Source organism: Tasmannia lanceolata, unplaced genomic scaffold (genome assembly GCF_043159265.1).
Source record: "Tasmannia lanceolata isolate RefF3 unplaced genomic scaffold, GAP_Taslan_0.1 ptg000008l, whole genome shotgun sequence".
In the NCBI taxonomy this organism is placed as follows: Eukaryota; Viridiplantae; Streptophyta; class Magnoliopsida; order Canellales; family Winteraceae; genus Tasmannia; species Tasmannia lanceolata.
Window position 1 is genome coordinate 11,119,832 of NW_027518685.1, and position 19,584 is coordinate 11,139,415.

The 19,584-nt window shown below is 39.2% G+C and overlaps 1 pseudogene; it reads left to right on the forward strand.

The window, feature by feature from the left end:
• The first annotated feature begins 15,178 nt into the window (after positions 1-15,178).
• LOC143882850 (UDP-glycosyltransferase 91C1 pseudogene) lies at positions 15,179-19,584 on the forward strand (annotated as a pseudogene).

Consider the following 19,584-nt stretch of genomic DNA (forward strand, 5'->3'; position numbering starts at 1 on the left):
CTTCCCGAGGCCGGGATACGTAGAGCAGCTGGGATGGACGGCCATCTTGGTCCGAGTCAAGTCCTGCATTAGAGTTTTAGGTTTTGTCTTGTCCAGTCATGTATAGAGTTGATTTGTGTTGTGTGTTTTGCTGTATTTTCTTACTTTCTTGTACTGATCCTATACCTTTAGCTGTAGCTTGCATGTGTATGTCCACTAGAACTTAGACACCAGTTAGGCATATCACTCACAACCTAGCTATGTTTAGGTGGCACACTTCTTTCATTTATCTTTTGTATGCTTATTATTTATATTCTCAGGAAATGCATGCTTAGGTAGACGACTCCTGAGGATTGTTCCCATTTCATATGATTTTACCCAAAATTCTTTGGATCTAATAATAAATGGCATAAGAGACCAAGTGCTTGCACTCGAACGAATTGGAGGCGTTCTTCGGACCTTCTCCATTCGTAATCAAGTACGAACCCATTCATTTCTGGTTATCCATGGTATACAGAGCTTATTTTTTTAGGATCCATGGCCGTATACCATGGATGGCGACTCTGAGTTTTGTTTTATTTCGAGAGTTCCTTGGTAGAGCTCTCCTTCACGTGTGGATGATCCAAGAGGCCGCTGGGGGCTCGTCCCCCACCTCTCTCCCGGATCGGGGTACACAGGTTGGCGACTCTGCTGGGGAGTTCTTAGAACATTGCCTAACTCTAATAAAAATGCCATTTTTATTATTTTGGAGAAATTTGGGTGAAAATCATTATAAATGAGAATTCTTTCGCTTAGAATCCAGGGGCATCAAATAGGTGTTTAAAAGAAGGGATTCACACACTACACAGCATACATCATCATGTTTTTATTTTCTTTTATTGATTTTTATCATTATTGGCTCCAAGGGATGGATACAATGCGTGCCACATGGGATGTCATTACCCTGATGGTGCAGTTGTATCTATTTCCAAGCTATGCGCCAGTGCTGCAGTCGTAAATACTCGGTGTACTTGTGTTTACAGCAGCCGGTGAGCAATGAAGCATACTGTATATAACACTCGGTGTACTTGTGTTATACACTTAAAGTATGGATCATATGCATAGTGCCCGATATATTGAGTTCGGAGCTCTACTTTCGTTTTACATATATTATGTACGTGGATATATTTGTTGATTTAGTAAAACCCAATTAGGATCTGCATGTGCTTATATGTATATATTGTATTCATATAAAGACGAACATGTGTTGCTTATACATGTTGAAGCCTAGATTTAGGAACCATGTCATATCCATAGATTATTGTAGCTACCTTATGTGGCTACAACGCAGTCCTAGTGTACTCACATGTCTGTCTTGAGTCAAGTATCTTGACTCTGCTGGATTATATTTGAGGCTGGTGCCCCTGGTTAGGGTATATATGTATATATACCTATATTTATTGATTATTAGATTAGGGCCTACTTATTTAGTGGAGTTCCTTATTTAATCCAATCAATTATATCAATCGATTTTTTTTTCAGATTTAAACCTACCATGTGGCTCTTTACTTGCCGCTCTTATGGCTATGGTCTATCTTTTGATCCATTGATGGTAAATTCGATCCTTATATTTGGTTAGACTCGAACCTACTCATCTTGTGAGGCTTCATTGTCTAAGTTTATCCTTGATGTCAGTTCATCTTTCAGATTTGGATCTAGTCAGTGACTTTTATTTGCCACCTTCATAGCCATGATCTATCCCTCGACCTTTGATCGCAAGTCCAACCCATCACCCTGTGTTATCATCTATGGTCAGTCTTTTATTTGATTACCTTTCTCTAATGACCATATTCCATTTGTCGAATGTCTGCTTATTTCGCCACCACTATTCGAGTATTAATATCCTTGCTGAGAGTACTTTATTACTAAGTTTCTATTCATATACCCTTATTTTGAGTTTTTGGATTCCTTTTGTTACGCCGTCATACTGCCGGATTTTATCCAAACATTTTGAGCGTGATCGCCATCCGTTAGTGTTCTTGATAAACCATGAGTTTACCATGCCACTATTCTACGTCGTTAAGCTGCTGAATTTTTCCTAAAATATTTTAAGTATGAACATGATCTTTCAAAGTCAGCGACAAACCATGAGTTGGTCTTATCTTGATCCTTTGTTTATTCCTATCTATCCATTTTGTGGATTATTATTAGATTATCGGTTTTTAGCCATAATCTATTCCTTGATCTATTGTACGTAGAATTTATCTGTATTTTTTATTATGGATTTATCGATTTTATTTCATGTCCATTAATGGATTGGTTATATCTTGCTTATCAATACTGCGAGTGCATGGTCATTGCTAAGATCAAAGCCTATTTCGATTATGGGTGTTTATCATTCATAATCTTTCATACAAAAAAAAAAAGAAACGAGCAGCCATATCTAAAGAAGACCCAAATGAGTGGATTGAGGATTCTTTGAGACCCTGTGGGTGTAGGTCATATTATCACTGTCTATTTTTTTATGACCTTCATAGACAGTCTCCTTTTGACATTCCAACTCAAAATATCAATGGATATACTCAAGATGGCTTTTATCTCAGTTTGTTCAGAATTTTTTTATCCCATGACTATTGATCTAGTGTGTGTACTTCCAATTCGAAAGTCTACGTTCAGCAAATGATTACCTTTCCAAAAGACTAACCACTTTCAAACACATTTGATCAAGGCAGTTTATTGCTTCCCCTATATTGCCAACATAGCCTTTTATTGTCCCACTTAAACCCTGGCCTTGTAGGGTTACCCTTTCTGAGATTCCTACTTCGGGATCGAACTCAGTAGATACCTTTATCATGGAGGATGGTGTATCGCCCAGGAACTTTCAGTGCCACTCTCTTGCTCATGAAGAAGCGTCCAGTTTTCAAAGTTTGTCTTTTGTTGAGTTTATCCCAATTCTTGTGTCAAAGTTGGTAAGTCTAGTTATGTCATCAATAATTCAGAATATATAATGTGTGTCAGTCTTCTTATCGAGTCAATGTCCAGTCTTCTGTTGAGTCTAATGTAGAGCCCGTTGAGGCACGTCTAAAGTCATCAATGTATTTGAAGTTTCCAATTCAATAAATACTTGATTACAGCGTTATCTGTATTGTTATAATTCACTCTTAGATCTAATGTTTAAATAAACAAAGACACCCTTCTCGGATGAGAATGCAGACGAAATTTCTCTTGAGATCTGAAAAATGATCAAACTAGAGAAAGAGCGTCTAGCATAGCCACTTAAAGAGGAAATCGAAGCTATTGATAGTGGTATTGAAATCCGAAACTCAGGAAAGATGGATTGGCAAAACTTTATCTCCTGAGGAGCGCAAAGAATTGATAAACCTATTTAGAGGGGTTCATAGTAGTCTTGCTTGATCCTATAAGGATGAACCGGGTGAATGCCAGGGTATGGTGCAAAGCAAGACTCCATTTGTTTGAGACATCGGGTCAAAGAGCAAAATTCAAGAGAGATGGACATCAGACATCCTATGGAGCTGATGAAGAAGTGAGAGAAGACTTTCTCAAAATGAAGTCATAGATTTGAGCCCTAAAAGAACAATTGGGCTGTGTATTTTCATTATGATTCTGAGGTAGAATATTTCAAGAAAAAAGGACCTTTTTAATGTTTAGGATATGAGAGAAAGACAAAGAGAAGGGAATGTGTCCATATGACAATTTTTTTGGAATATCAAAGACCCAGATGATGGAGTCAATGAGATAGATCGCATATGAGAATCGTCTTTACTATTTGGAGACAAATGAAAGTCGAAGAATCTTGAGCATGAATTCAAGATCTCGAGAAGAGAATGGAGCACCGTGGTTAAAGTCTTGCCAGAAAACCGCCAGACTCCTCGATAAAAATATTCAAAGTCTTTGAACCTTAAGCAAAAGAGCTTATGCCCCAAAACACCAAGAGGTCATCCTTGGACGTTTGAGCCTTTATAGCCAAAATCCTAACGTTTAAAAATTCGTTTGTAAACCCTTTGGGCCAAAAATTCAAATCAAACCATTTTTTTTCTAACCACATTATAAACCAGGGGCATTTTTTTTATGAGTTTGAACTACTTTATGACCTGATCCCCATCTCTTTAGGGGTACGTAGGTAGTAGGTAGTTTGATTTATTCAGGTTCGGTCAACCTTTGGAATAAATGTCAATTATTCCCTTACAAAATTTGAAGCTAAAAGCTAAACCATTCTTTGATAAACCCCAAAGCGAACTACGCAGACCTGATCCTCCATTTTTGGGGTACGTAGGTAATCTGGCTGGACCAGATTCGGTCCAAATCCTTAGAAGTTTAGATATCTAACCCTTTTGAACCCAAGCCCACCTAGAAAGTCCTTCTGGTGAAACAAGCAAAGGTTCAAGGCGAATAAAAAAACAGAAAGAAAATAAAAGAACGAGAGTCTGAAGACCCGCTAGGTTGAAAATCCGAAAGGGCAGCCTAGAGAAAAGTGAAAACCATTTTCTTGCTAAGTCTACAACCAAAGGAGTTGGCTTATGCAAAGTGAGGGTAGCGGTCTGATAGATTGAAAACTCAAGAAGGCAATCTAGTCAGAGGCAAGGATTTTTCATAAATAGTGAGCTGATGAGATAAATGAAGAGTTCCTCAGTCATGAAGAATTCCAAAATTCGAGTGCGAGTAGTGCAAGCAAGAGTTGAGACGAGTGGTCTGCAAGACAGAAAACTTGGAAGACATTAGTTATGCCTTCCTGCAAAGAGAGAAGTCAATGAGACAGAAAAAGTGGTTTCTGAACAAGGCAAGATCCTGGAATCCGAGTAGTGTCAGTGAGACTTACTTTGACATCTTTCTAAACTAGGGGCATTAAGACTGAGCAATCCGAAAGGGGTAATAACCATGACGGAAATCCTGATGGAGGAAAGTAATGCCTCTTGACATAGTTTTGAGATTATTCTGAGAGCGGTTAGCCTTACCATTTAGAATTACACATTAAATCTAAGGATGAATCAAAATTGAGTCAAGTCCCTTGAATAATCTGAATCCTCTTTGATCGAGTCCTTGTAAGTTTGTTCCTCATTCTTATCTGTATCCTTTCAAGGTTCAAAGTGTCTGGCACTGAAAGAATGAGTGTATACCTTTTGAAATGTGGAGAAAATCTAGAGTAGATCTTGACTTAGGAATCGAAGAAAGGCAAGAGACCTGCCAAGGACATCAAGCCTCAAGTTATGAGCAGTAAATGAGAAAATTCTCAGATTCAGCCATTGTGGAAATTCTTTTACCCATTATATCAAAGAAAGAACCCATACAAATCCAAAATTTTCCTACTTTTCCTGGTTTTGCTTCCTTAAGACTTTTGTCATGGAAGTACATCATACTTACGTCATAAAAGATATCAAACATAATGATAACTGGGATAACTATTCTCAGCAAATGGAAACCAAAAAAGCTTGAGCACAATCTTTGGGCCGGTCTCTTCAACCAAATTGTTTTCTTTTGGAGTCAAGTTTTCAGAAAATCTTATCCCTAGCGGAGTCTAGAATTTGCTCTTGTAATCTTCAAACCCCTAGCAAAATGCTTTTCACTCGTTTTAAAAGGGTCAATACTTGAAATTTCCTTCAAGTTTTATCTTCAGCAAAGATCATGCATTTTAAATCATTCTCGGCAAAGGATGATTTATTCACCTTGTGAAATTGAGTAAAGTTGGTCATTTCTTCAATCATTTCTTCATGCATTTTTCCGTGATTCGGAGTTTGGCCTTTTCTTTTATCATTTTGTAAATTTTTGCCATTGGCTCAGTGATTTGGAGTTTGGCATTTTCTTTCATTATTTTGTACATATTTTTGCCACAGGCTCTGTGATTTGGAGTTTGGCTTTTTCTTTTATCATTTTGTAAATTTCTACCAATGGCTCCGTGTTTTGGAGTTTGGTATTTTCTTTCATCATGTTGTATATATTTTCGCCAATGGCTCCGTGATTTGGAGTTTGGTCATTTTCTCTCACCATTTGAGAAGGTTTAAAAAAAATTGCCAATGGCTCCGTGATTTGGAGTTTGGTCTTTTTCTTTCACCATTTGAAAGGTTTAAAAAATATTTTCACCAATGGCTCCGTGATTTGGAGTTTGGTCTTTTCTTTCATCATTTGAAAGATTTAGAAAATGTGTTCGCCAATGGCTCCGTGATTTGGAGATTGGTATTTTCTTTCACCATTTGAAAGGTTTAAAAAATATTTTCGCCAATGGCTCTGTGATTTGGAGTTTGGTCTTGTCTTTTATCATTTGAAAGATTTAAAAAATGTTTCCGTCAATGGCTCCGTGATTTGGAGATTGGTCTTTTCTTTCCCCATTTGAAAGATTTTAAAAAAAAATATTTTCACCAATGGCTCAGTGATGTGGAGTTTGGTCTTTTTCTTTCATCGTTTGAAAGATTTAGAAAATGTGTTCGCCAATGGCTCCGTGATTTGGAGTTTGGTCTTTTCATTCACCATTTGAAAGATTTGAAAAAATGTGTTCGCCAATGGCTCCGTGATTTGGAGTTTGGTCTTTTCTTTCACCCTTTGAAAGATTTAGAAAATGTGTTCGCCAATGGCTCCGTGATTTGGAGTTTGGTCTTTTCATTCACCATTTGAAAGATTTGAAAAAATGTGTTCGCCAATGGCTCCGTGATTTGGAGTTTGGTCTTTTCTTTCACCCTTTGAAAGATTTTAAAAAAGTTTTCGCCAATGGCTCTGTGATTTGGAGTTTAGCAGTTTTTCCCATCATTTGAAAGGTTTTAAGAAGAAATTGGCAGTAGCTCCGTGTGTTTGGAGTCTGGTCTTTTCTTTACTCATTTGAAGGTTTTAATGAAGAAAGGAATTTCCGGTGAGGCAGCTTTGCAAGTTTGGAGTCCGGTCTTTTCTCAAATTATTTGAAAATGATTTCTTCTTAAAGGAATTTCCAGTGAAGTAGCTCCGCATGTTTGGAGTTTGGACTTTTCTTTAATCATGAAGAGTTTTTTGAAGTAAGAAACTACCAGTGAAGAAGCTCCGAGTTTTGGTTTCTTCTTCGCCCATGACAATTTACAGTGAAATGCCAAATTTTGGCCTGTCTAATTGTCACTTCGCAATGTACCGCTACCTATTGAGATTGGGAGTCAGGTATATCTGCGTGGATTTATATGGAACCCTTTTCACAGGACCATATCAATCTTGGATGACCCGCTACCTTGAAAGAGAGGAGTCAGGATTATCTGGATGGCTAAACAGACGAATTTTCAGCAATGGTCTGTGTAGTTATCGCCTTTTTGTTTTGAGGTAGTTTTGACGATTGATCAGGTAATATTTGGTCTGATAGTTAAGACTTGCCCATGCCTTTTAATGATACCATTTTTGGCAATTGACTGAGCGATATTTGGTCTGATTGTCCGCAAAAACCCTTATTTATCGATACAATTGTGTGTTTGAAGTACGATTTTATTCTTTAAGTGTTTAGTTTCATGTTTTGTTAAAGTTTTGGTTTCCAGTATAAAAAAAAGTGTTTTGTGCTTGTTTGTTTTCAAAAAGGTCTTTGTTGATCGATATAGTCTGTTGAGTTCGAGTATTAGAGAGAGGATATCTCAGTTTTATATGTCATGGTTGTCATAATTAGAGTCAGTGAGATACCATCTCTCAATGTTTGCGAATTTTGAGTTTTGTTACAAGAGTCATTTTGTTGTGTTGTTTTTATGAAAATCATTTTAAATTCAAAACCCAAAAATCTATTTCACATTATTTTCGGGCCGGCCAAAATGTGTTGTCTGTTCAGCTTTGGCATTCGCGCGATAAACATGCTCGGCCAAAGAGGGGCATCTGTAGACACCTCATTTTGACCGAACCTCTTTTGCAGTTGATTTGATTAAAACCCAAGTAAATCTATGATCTGGTGACCCAAATTCGTCCCTAGGGTAGGTTAGAGACCCATTTAGGTCCCTCTCAAATTTCAGAAAAATCTGTCGCGGTTTGCATAGCAAACGAGAGGGGTAGGTAGTATTGTGTAAATTTAGTGCCGCAAAAGGGGTGTGAATTATCCTGACCAGCAGGTGACCTGTTGGGAATAAAAAAAGGGTAATTTGTTGCGGGAGGGTGTCCCTGGGCAATTAAAGGGGCACGAATTTATTCCATCATTTTTTTCCTTAAAATTTTTCTGTGGACCACCCTTTGCTCATCCAAAAAGGGGTAAAATATATAATAGTGGGTTGTCTAAATAAACTAGAGGGGTGTAAAAATTTATCCAAATATCTATAAATAGGGATCTTGGCTTCATTTGTAAGCTAAGGAGGTTTTCTTCAAAACCTAGCAGAGAGCAATTTAGGAGAAAATCTCCAAACTCGAAACCCTAGCTATCCGTCTTTTCTCCGGTCAGCAGTTGATCACCGTATTACTCTTCTATCTAAGCTTCACTGACTTTATTCTTTCTCTGTGTCATCGTTTTGCTTCATCTTTTTGCAAGTAGAAACCCTAATTTCATCCCTCATTACATGGAACCTTTAAATTCGGCTTGAAAAAAAAAACGTTAGATCCAGCCTTTCTTGACAGAGATCTGTGCGTTTCCATTAGAGTCTATAAATCTGCTACTCAATAAGGTCATAATGAGAGAGAATCTTCAATTTCTGGTTCGAGATTTTGTAGATCCAAGCTTCAGGCAGTTGTAAAGAGGATCAAAATTTGAAGCTAAGTAAAGGTTTAGTGAAATCTGTTGGATCAGCAAATCAGGTCATTCGTTTATTCATTTTGAGTAATGGCTCGAATTTTATTTTCTTATGAATTTACTGATGTTTTTTATATCTTAATCAATAAGTGCTTAAGGACCTTGTTTTGAATTCGTTTTGGTTTCCAGTTTGATTCTTTTGTTGCAAAAGCTAAAATTATAACCTTACTTACAAGCGAGTGCAGTTTTGATGAAAAATTTGTTGTTTTGTGTGATTAACCAAAGTAATTGTGTGTTTCATTGTGATCATGGTACAAAGTTCATCTGTTTAATTAGCCTATTCATGAGAAGTGAATAAAAGTGTTGATTTTTTTTATCTCTGTTTTTGTAAAATTAAGGATTATACTATCAGTTTGATAAATGACACATGTCATTAGATAATTGTTCATCTGAGACCTCTAATTTTGCACCTAGTGGTTGCTTATCTTGGTCGGATTCAATATCCAAACATTCTTCTAGTTGTTCTTGTCTAGCAGTTTAGATTAGTTGTAAATATTTCCTTCAGGCTAAGCATTACTGAACTGTGCTTATCTTCCTTAGTTTCATCAAAACATGAATTAACCTCCCTGTGTAAGTAGCAGATATAATGTGGTCTTGGATATGTATTATTTCATTAAGTTTGTGATGGTAGTCAAAATAATCATAACCTGAAATTAGCTAGCCTTGAACCTGATTGAACCAGTCAGCACAAAAACTGAATCAGTGGACACGAAAATCTGAACCAGTTAGTGTAAAACCTGAAATCAGTTGACATATAAACTGAAAATAGTTAGTTTATGACTTAAAAATAGTTAGCATAACCTGAAATTTGAATGTATGCAGATAAGAACTGAGTATATGTGAGTTTGTGAGCTTATATGTGTACATATGTGCATATAGCTGTGTGAGTGTGAATGAATATGGGAGTAGGCGTATGTGCATGTGGCTGAACGTGTGCTTGTATGAGTGTGTGTCTATATGTAAGTGTGTGTAAGACAAAGAAAAGAGAAAGAAGTCCAAGGTAGGATTATATGTAAGCATAATGTACATGTCCATTATCGCAGTCCATCACCATCCGAATGCTTTTGATTTTGATTTTATTTATTTATTTATTTTTCATAGACTCCATCTTCTTGAATGATTTAATAGCATTTGTATATTTGAAACATAGTTTATATCATTTTGACAAAAGATAAGAGTAAAGGTTTTTTTTAAGACATGTTGGTACTAACTTCAATCCCAAGAGAGTTGATATTGGCTGCCCTCACATTCTTATGATAATGGCAGCTACTACTCCACTTTGATATTGGCAGCCACCACTTCCTTTTGATTTTGGCAGTCACTATTTCACTGTAATATTTTGGCAGCCACTACTTTACTTTTATAATGGCAGCCACCATCACCTTGTTAATGGCAGCCACCATCACCTTGTTATTGGCAGCCCCCATAACCTTTTTGATAATAGCAGTCCTCATCCTATTTCATATTAGCAGCCCTCATCCCATTTCATATTAACAGCCCTCATTTTTATTGTTGAAACATGGAAATGCCATTTATACAAAGGGTCTTTTGGGTCAATTTCATCAGAGTTCAAGATTGATATGGGTAGTCAAAAGTGATATGAGGTAGGGGCGAGCAAGGGAGTTTTGTCTATGCAATAAACCCATTTTGGTTATTCTTACGTGAGTGTTAAACTGTTATGGGCACCCAAATGAGATATGGGTGGTTTTCTTTAGTTATTATCATCAAGCATTGGATTGATATGAGCACCCAAAAGTGATTTGGGTGGGAACGAGTGAGTGTTGGAGTCTGTTTCATTTGCTATTCTCATATGGGTGTTGAGTTGATATTAATACCCTTTCCTCTCAAGGGCGTAAGCTATTCCCACAACTACTTTTATAAGGCAAAGGAGGCAAGTTATTATTATTCATTTATTTATTTATATTATTTTTTTAAGAGTTTTATTAGGTCTTTGTGTTTTGAGGTTACTTTGTGTTAGTGAAACATTCCAAGAGGAGATAGTGTACCTTCTACTCGGGTATAAATGATCTTAGCATTTCCTCTTTTCATCTTGCTCTCTTTACAACAATGTGAATCGCTTGGACCCTCTTTAGAATGTGTTCAAAATGACTCTTTTAGTTGTTGTCTGAACTATATATTTTCATATACCCATGTCTCTGTGCGGTGAAATATTATATACATTAGGAATTGATAACTACATGTGTAATGTCTGTTGAATGTCCCCAAAGAAAATAGCCTGGAATGCTCAGAGTGATGAGTAACTTGTTTTTTATTTGAAGGTCATTAGATTATCCAGCCTTTTGAACCCTCCAGTAGCCTCTCTTTTGTTGTTGGAACATAAAAATGATTATAGCAGCCCATCATTAGGGGACTAGCTTAGTCCATATAGCGTTCCCCTCTATTTTCTTTTCTTTTACAAGATTCTCTAAATCTTTTAGAAAATTCTCTATCATAGTATAGGGCTATCTCAGTCTCATTATTTTGCTTGCCTTCTTCTTTTGGAAAAAAGGTTTTGTCTCCTTTGTTTTAGGGATGTCTCCTCCTTTAGGCATGTTTCATCTGATTGATGTTTCAGTTGTTTGTGATCACATTAGTTTACTTGTTTGTGACCACGCTGGTGTACCTGTTTGTGAGCATGCTTGTTTACTTGTTTGTGAATCACACTTGTTTGCTTGTTTAGTTTCTTTATCTCGGAATATTTTCCGAACTACGTTGGCTTGATCCCTTTCCATAGGGTACGTAGTGCAGCTTGAGATCCACATCTCAGGTCCAGCCAAACCTTTTAAAAAATAAATATTTTAAACCTTCAAAAAAATATAAAATTCTTCAAAACCTTTTTGAAAAGATCTTCCCCTAGAGTTAGGAGTATGTCCTAGCTGTTTGGGGTGTTTTAGAGTTAGGAGGCTGTCCTGATTTGTATTGATATGGTGTGTCCTGTCATGTGAGTGTCCCTAGAGTTAGGAGGCCTCGAGTCGATCGGTTAGATATTTAGTTGAACCGATGGCTAGACTAGGAAGCATATAGTCAGCCCATGGTTTTTATTAGGTTGCACAGCCTGGATACACATAGGATATAGGGCCCACCTGCATTAGCTTAAGGCTAACCAACTTGCATTAGTTAAGGCATATAGAGAGTCCTGAAAATTACAATTCACCTGAACTTAAGCAATCGTGCAAAAAGCTTTAAAAATCAGTCGAGTTTAGTGGATCGAGTCTAGGATAGCGGTTCTAGATGGTTAGGCATCGTAGTTAGAATAGGTTATCGAACTACGTTGACTCCGATTCTTCCCGAGGCCGGGATACGTAGAGCAGCTGGGATGGACGGCCATCTTGGTCCGAGTCAAGTCCTGCATTAGAGTTTTAGGTTTTGTCTTGTCCAGTCATGTATAGAGTTGATTTGTGTTGTGTGTTTTGCTGTATTTTCTTACTTTCTTGTACTGATCCTATACCTTTAGCTGTAGCTTGCATGTGTATGTCCACTAGAACTTAGACACCAGTTAGGCATATCACTCACAACCTAGCTATGTTTAGGTGGCACACTTCTTTCATTTATCTTTTGTATGCTTATTATTTATATTCTCAGGAAATGCATGCTTAGGTAGACGACTCCTGAGGATTGTTCCCATTTCATATGATTTTACCCAAAATTCTTTGGATCTAATAATAAATGGCATAAGAGACCAAGTGCTTGCACTCGAACGAATTGGAGGCGCTCTTCGGACCTTCTCCATTCGTAATCAAGCACGAACCCATTCATTTCTGGTTATCCATGGTATACAGAGCTTATTTTTTTAGGATCCATGGCCGTATACCATGGATGGCGACTCTGAGTTTTGTTTTGTTTCAAGAGTTCCTTGGTAGAGCTCTCCTTCACGTGTGGATGATCCAAGAGGCCGCTGGGGGCTCGTCCTCCACCTCTCTCCCGGATCGGGGTACGCAGCCGGGAGATTATCCATCTCGCAACCCAATAACCTCACTAACTCCAAAGCCTCATCCAAGGGGACATTCAGCGCAAACATTCTAGATTTATGGAAATTAGATCTTTGTCCCATTATCATTTCATAACATCTCAAAGTAAGCGGACTTCAAATTTAACACTTGGGATCTCTCCGGAACATAGAACAAGAGCGTATCGTCGGCGAAATGGAGGTGAGAGACCTCCACACAATCTCTCCCAATATTGAAGCCTTTGAACAACCCTATGTCGCATCCTTTAGCTAACAATCTACTCGGAGTTTCCGCCACGAAGACAAACAAGAAGGGAGATAAAGGGTCCCCATGCCGAAGCCCACAGGAAGACTTAAAAAAGCCTTCAGGAGACCCATTTAACAACACTGAAAACCACGCCGAGGACACTCATGACATAATCCATTTGCGTCATCTACTCCCAAAACCCATTTTAGCAAACAGGAAATCTAAACAGTCCCACTCAACTCTATTGTAACCTTTTCCATATCCAGTTTGTAAAGAATTCCTCTCAACTTGAGCCTACGATAATAATCAATGGCCTCATTGGCAATAAGGGAGCAATCCAATATTTGTTTCTTCGCTACAAAAGCACTTTGGTAATCCGAGATAACCACCGATAGTACTTTCTTCAAGCGCTCCGCTAGAACCTTAGCCAAAATTTTATATAAACTACCCACCAGACTAATAGGACGGAAATCGGTAATTTTTGTTGCCCCCGCTACTTTAGGTATAAGAGTGATGAAGGTAGCCCCCGCGCCCTTGTCCAGCTCCATACCATTAAAAAACTCCATGAAAACATCTAATATGTCCTTTCTCACATATTCCCAACATGATTGGAAAAAGGCAAGACAAAAACCGTCCGGCCCCGGAGCTGTATCTTTGCTCAGAGCAAAAACCCCTCTCTCAATCTCCTCCTCTTCAAAAGGTTTTTCCAACTCCGCACACAAAGATAGATCCAAACTGCTAAAGTCAAGATGTTCCGGAGTTGGTCTGGGACCCCGATCCGACGTATATAAGGAATTGTAAAACTGTAAAACAACTTTGGAAATCTCATCTTTACCCGATACTGCCACTCCCATATCTACTAAAGATTCGATCCTATTTCTCCTCCTCCTTCCACTGGCCATGGCATGAAAGTATGCCGTATTTTTATCCCCCTCCTTTATCCACCTATCTCTGGATTTTTGTCTCCATGAAATTTCCTCATGTAACAACATCCCTTTGAGCTCTTCTTTTATCCTACCAAGCTCCTCCCTCAAATAAAAAGACCCTAGCCCATTTTCCTCGAGGTCCTTAATTTCCCCGATTCTACTTTCCAGCCACACTTTCCGGGTTAGATCAATACTTCTTTGCCCCTTCATCCACTCCCTTAATTTCTCCTTCACAAATCTTAGCTTCCTACTGATTCTAACAATAGATGGACCCTCAGATTCATAGGATGCCCACCAGCTACCTAGCTTTTCTACCATGCTAGGGACGAATAACCATGCAATCTCAAATCGGAAAGGAGGGGGACCCCAAGATTCCATTATCGGGTCCAAAATGACAGGGCATTGATCCGAGACCGAATGAACAATGGATCTTTGATTTGGATTCTAAAGAATCAGAACCATGTTTGGTGATGAAAACTCGGGAAGATAAAGCTTTTGGGAAAAGTATCTCAGGAACAAAAAAATCATTCAGCAAATGTGCTTGTAACACCAAAACCTATTGACAACCTTGTCATTGTGTTTCCTTCAGATTCCATAAAATATTTTTAACCCAAATTACTGTAAAAAAGTTGTGTTACAAACTAATTCGTAATTGAAACGAGTGGAAGGGGATGGAAAAGGAGGTGGAAGCGAGGATTGGGGAGAATTTGAAGAAGTGGGTGGATCAGAGATCGATTTGGATTGTGATTGTGTGGGAGGCGAGGAAGGTGCCATCTTCATCCGATTTTGCCTTCAAACCCAAAATCTCCAAACTTTCTACAACAATACCTCAATTACCAAGCCAAAAACAAAAACTTCCTTCAGCAGAACCAATCATCAAAATCTGTGTTGAACCCAAATCTTCAAAGCTTCCAGCCAAAGCCTCAATCACAAAATTGCCTCATAAAAGAACCCTAAATTCAGTTCCTTAAAATGCCTCTGTTCGCCAGCCCCAATGAGAAACCTACCAAAGCTTCATCTCCCTCATTTAAAGCCTCCATTTTCCCAATAATCTTCATAGAGAAAACATCAACAACTCTTACAAATGTAAAAATTTAGCCATCTATATACCCAAGAACAGCTGCAAACCAAGAGGGAGTAGGAGTAGAAGCAGAGAAACCTTGCAATTTCAAAACCCCCAGTCACAGTAGCATTACAATGTAAAAATCAATAATAACAACGGCCAAACACGCATTGAAAAAAACATTCATTACCGATTGACAACCCCCCATTGCTAAAACCCTAATCCCCATCAACTGAAATCCTAAGCAATGCTCAGGCAGCTTAATTCCTGTACAGAAACCATTGACCTGCAATGAGGCTCAAACTGTTACATGCTTATGGGTCCCACTTGGAATAGAATAAATTAGTTTTGATTTTGTAGTTTTAGAGATTGCCTTCTTAGTTATTTGGTTTGGGTAGGACTCTTAGGGGCCGTTTGGATATACAGATTTTAGAATCTGGGATTTCTTCAAAATTGTAGATGAGAGACAAGAGAAGAAGCGGACCAGCCGTCGTTTTCTGATTTCTCGCCCTTCTTTCCATCAGCAAGAGCGTAACATATCATCCCGTGTTTCTAGGTTTTAGAAATCTCTGGATACCGGAGAGATTTCTAAAACCTGGATTTCTTTCTTAAAATCCGAGAAACACTGTCACGACAGTAGAGAGCAGCTTGATCATGAACCCTCTTTACATTGTTTTCAAACTATAACCTGGATTCTAAATTCCGCGTATCCAAACAGCCCCTTAGAGATAAGGGTTGTCTAGATTAAGGGTTTTCTATAAATAATATGTACATTTCCTTTCTTAGATGAATGAAGAAAATTGTTTCAGAACTTGTGTTTTGTGCACAAAGGTGGACTGATCCTTCCCTCGATGTGGATCAAGAGGCTAATCTTCCCTCTAAGAAGATCAAATCTGTTGCGAACCGATTCGGGTTCGTAACACAAGCCGAGCTAACATAACCAGGCCTCTTTTGGCAAGAAGACAACGAAGAAAGAGGAGTAAGAAGAGACGATCCGTAGTAGAGACTGAGAGAGAGGGGAGGGAGATGGTGGCTAACCTGGGATCCGCGTTCAGATGGGGATTCAACGGCAGTTCGTTGGAGAATACAAACATAGAGAGAGGATAGGTTTTATTTGGAACGAGAGGGGCCAAGGTCTCTTGACAAAGTGATTTCTCATTTGACTCATTTCCGCTCCAGTCTGGAAATGAAAAAATTTCGTTTCATTATTGCTACGTTTGGTTGCTTGGAATGGCTCGGAGAGTAGTGGAATAGGAAGTCGAAGGAAAGAGACAAGAATTTTGATTTGCCTGGAATTACCTTGGAAAATTGTATAATAGTGTTTGGTTGCACGGCAAATAATGGGAGAGTAGAAGAAAAAGTAGGGGGTGTCATTACCAATATATGGAGAGAGGAGAGAGAGGGAAGCGAGAGATAAAGAGAGAGAGAGCATCATTCCCTAGAAAGTTCAACCATAATTCTTTGCTTTTGAAATAAGGGGACAAGAAAAAGACAAGCAATCCTTACATGAGAGAAAGCCAAGGGAATCAATGGGAGTCCAATGCATTTTGGCAACCAAACGTGGAATAGTATGCCAAATCCAAACCAAATTCCGATGGCTGCCGAGCTTTTGTGCATCTAAACAAAAGTAGGCGATTCAAGATCGTGAAAAGAACAAAAACAAGAGTCATTGTTTTTCTTACCAATTTTAAATATTTTTTCCCCGCTCCCACCAACCCTCTCTGTTCCTCTCGTACAATTAGGATGCAGTTGTTTATTATTGGGAAATGATATCACCGCTACTATATTTTGATGAACACACTCCAAGCTTTATTTAAAAGTACGGTATTGCCCGCACCATAGGAGTTAGGATCAACCTATGAAAATGGCTTTTGGGCACAACATATTTAAGCAGTGGCCTATCTAATGAACGGTTTGGATCATCCTATGGTGCAGGCCATACCGTACTTTTTAATAAGGTGAGCTGTGTGTTCATCAAAATACAGTACTGGTGACAGCATCATATTAGCTAACCTTTTGTCCCAATACAATAACGCGTAATTGCGTATATTTACCTTTTTCAAGACGTGGCTGACATCGCCCTCCCTAATAATGTGAGGCTTACCCTACAACTACTGCTGTGTGTACCGTACTTTTTTAATAACGTGTGGAGTGCGTTCAGCAGCATATTATAAAAGCGAGCTAACCTTTTGGTCCCATACAATAACGCGTAATTGCCCAAGACGTGGCTGACATCACCCCTAACAACTGTTGTGTTTACCCCTCTCTCTCTCTCTCTCACAGTTTCCAACATAGCCCTGTATTCCATTCTAAGAACTCTCCAAGCGTTAGCCAAAAGAGTTAATCGCATCTATTCGTTACTCACTGCCGTCATTACAAGTCCCTCACAAATGGAAATTACAGAAGAAGTAAAGCTTCACCTTGTTATGTTTCCGTGGTTAGCCTTTGGTCACATAATACCTTTTCTAGAGCTCTCTAAGTGCTTAGCCAAAAGAGGTCACCATATATCCTTCATTTCTACTCCCAAAAACATTGCTAGGCTCTCAGACATTCCTCCAGATACCTCCCCCAAGATAAATCTAGTGAGTTTCCCTTCCCTCATGTCAAGGGCCTACCGAAAGATGCCGAGGCCACCAGAGACATTCCACTAGCCAAGGGTCAGTACCTGTTTAAAACACTGGACGGACTAGAGGAACCTTTGTCATTGTTCCTTGAACATGCATCCCCCCCTCCAGATTGGATTATTTATGATATCTTCTCTTACTGGGTCTCACGGGTAGCTACTAAGTTCAAGCTTCCATGTGCCTACTTTGGAGCGTTTAGTGCTGCCATGCGTGGATTCATTGGCCTACCACCACCCACGATGATGCCCTTTAGAGACCCCCGTTCATCGCCCGAACAATTAACTGTGGTACCTCCATGGGTCCCATTCCCTTCTAACGTGGTGTACCGACCCTACCAGGCTAGACAATTTTTTCATGCAACAACGAGAGAAGATGCTTCCGGGGTGTCTCTCAATTTTAGGATCTTTTCAACTCTCCATGGGTGTGACCTTGTGGCTCTACGAAGCTGCACCGAATTCGAACCGGATTGGTTAGGTCGCCTTGGCGAGTTATTCCAGAAACCAGTTCTTCCTATAGGTCTGCTCCCTCCTTCAATACAAGAAGATACTAGTGGGCATGACAAGTGGGTAGAGGGTGAATGGCTAGACCAACAAACACCAGGGTCTGTAGTTTATGTTGGATTTGGAATTGAGTTACTATATACTACAGAGCAAGTTCATGAAATTGCCTTTGGGTTAGAACTATCACGATTGCCCTTTGTTTGGGCGCTCCAGATTCCACCGGACGTGGGCGAGGAGATACTACCTATGGGGTTTGAGGATCGAACCAAGGGCTGGGGACTTGTTTGCAAGGGTTGGGTCCCTCAGCTTAAGCTCTTAGCGCACCAGTCAATTGGAGGTTTCTTCTGCCACGGGGGTTGGGGCTCAGTCATTGAGGCTCTTGGGTTTGGGAAGCCTCTTATTCTCCTACCCATGATAGCAGACCAACCGTTGAATGCTCGAGTGATGGAAGAGAAGAAGATTGGTGTAGAGGTGCCAAGGAACGAAAGTGATGGGTCCTTCACGAGGAATGACATTGCCAAAACATTGAAGTTGGTAATGGTGGAAGCTGAGGGTGAGGAGTTTAGAGCCAAAGCGAGGGCAGTACGAAAGATATTCTCTGCTGAAAATGAGAACCATAGTCGAAATATCGATGGTTTTGTTCAACATCTCAAAGACCTAGGGCTGGCAATTTCACCCGAAAAAGCGGGGATCCGCCCCGCCTCGCCCCGTTTGGGGAGGGGATTCCCCGATTTGAAAGGGGAAGGGGAATATAAAAATTCCCCGGTGCGGGGAGGGGAAGGGGAAGGGGATGGAGTTGTCCCCGCGCCCGCCCCGCCCCGCTAATCAATGCCATTTTTTTGTAAATTTTTAAGTGTTTTTTTTAAGGAAAAATACTAGAAACTCTGTGGATCGGCTACAAGATTCCCCCAAACATAAACTTAGCTTGTCTTTTCCTTTTAATTAGCTTCTGAGAGCATTTTGGGAGCTATAATAACCTTTTCACAGATGTTGAAATAATAAAGACAAGCTGAGAGCCTGAGACGCTGAGTGTATGCAATTATCAAAAAATCATAGTGCCAATAGAATTTTAAGGTTGGATTGCAGGTTTTAATTTTCAACAAGAAAAATTTAGCTACTAGAAATTTGTTTCATGTCAGCACTAGACTGAATTGCAGTTAAAGAAATAAGTCATTTGTTGATTTTGTTTTCTTCTCCATTCTCATTTCTCATGCTCATATGGGGGTTAACATGCTATACAGAATGAACTAATGAACATTATTTTGCGTGTGTGAGCGCCCACTTATGGACTTTTAAAGTTCATTGTGACTACTGAAATAGTTACTTTTTGCACATTGGCTGCCTGTTAATGAAGGTAATCCTGGTGCTCATTTCCTATTTATCATTCCATAATTTATGCAGAAAATTGCTGAAAGATGAGGTCCTGTTGTTATTTATGTTTGTTGTCTCATCCATGCATTTCTGATTTTGTAAATCTGTTTGTTGATCACATGAATAGAATCATAGCATTCATCACAATATTGTCTGTAATGGACGTAGAAGAAAGAAGCTCTGTTTGCTGGTTTGGTTGGGTTCCAAAGAGGGGGCGGGGCGGGGATTTT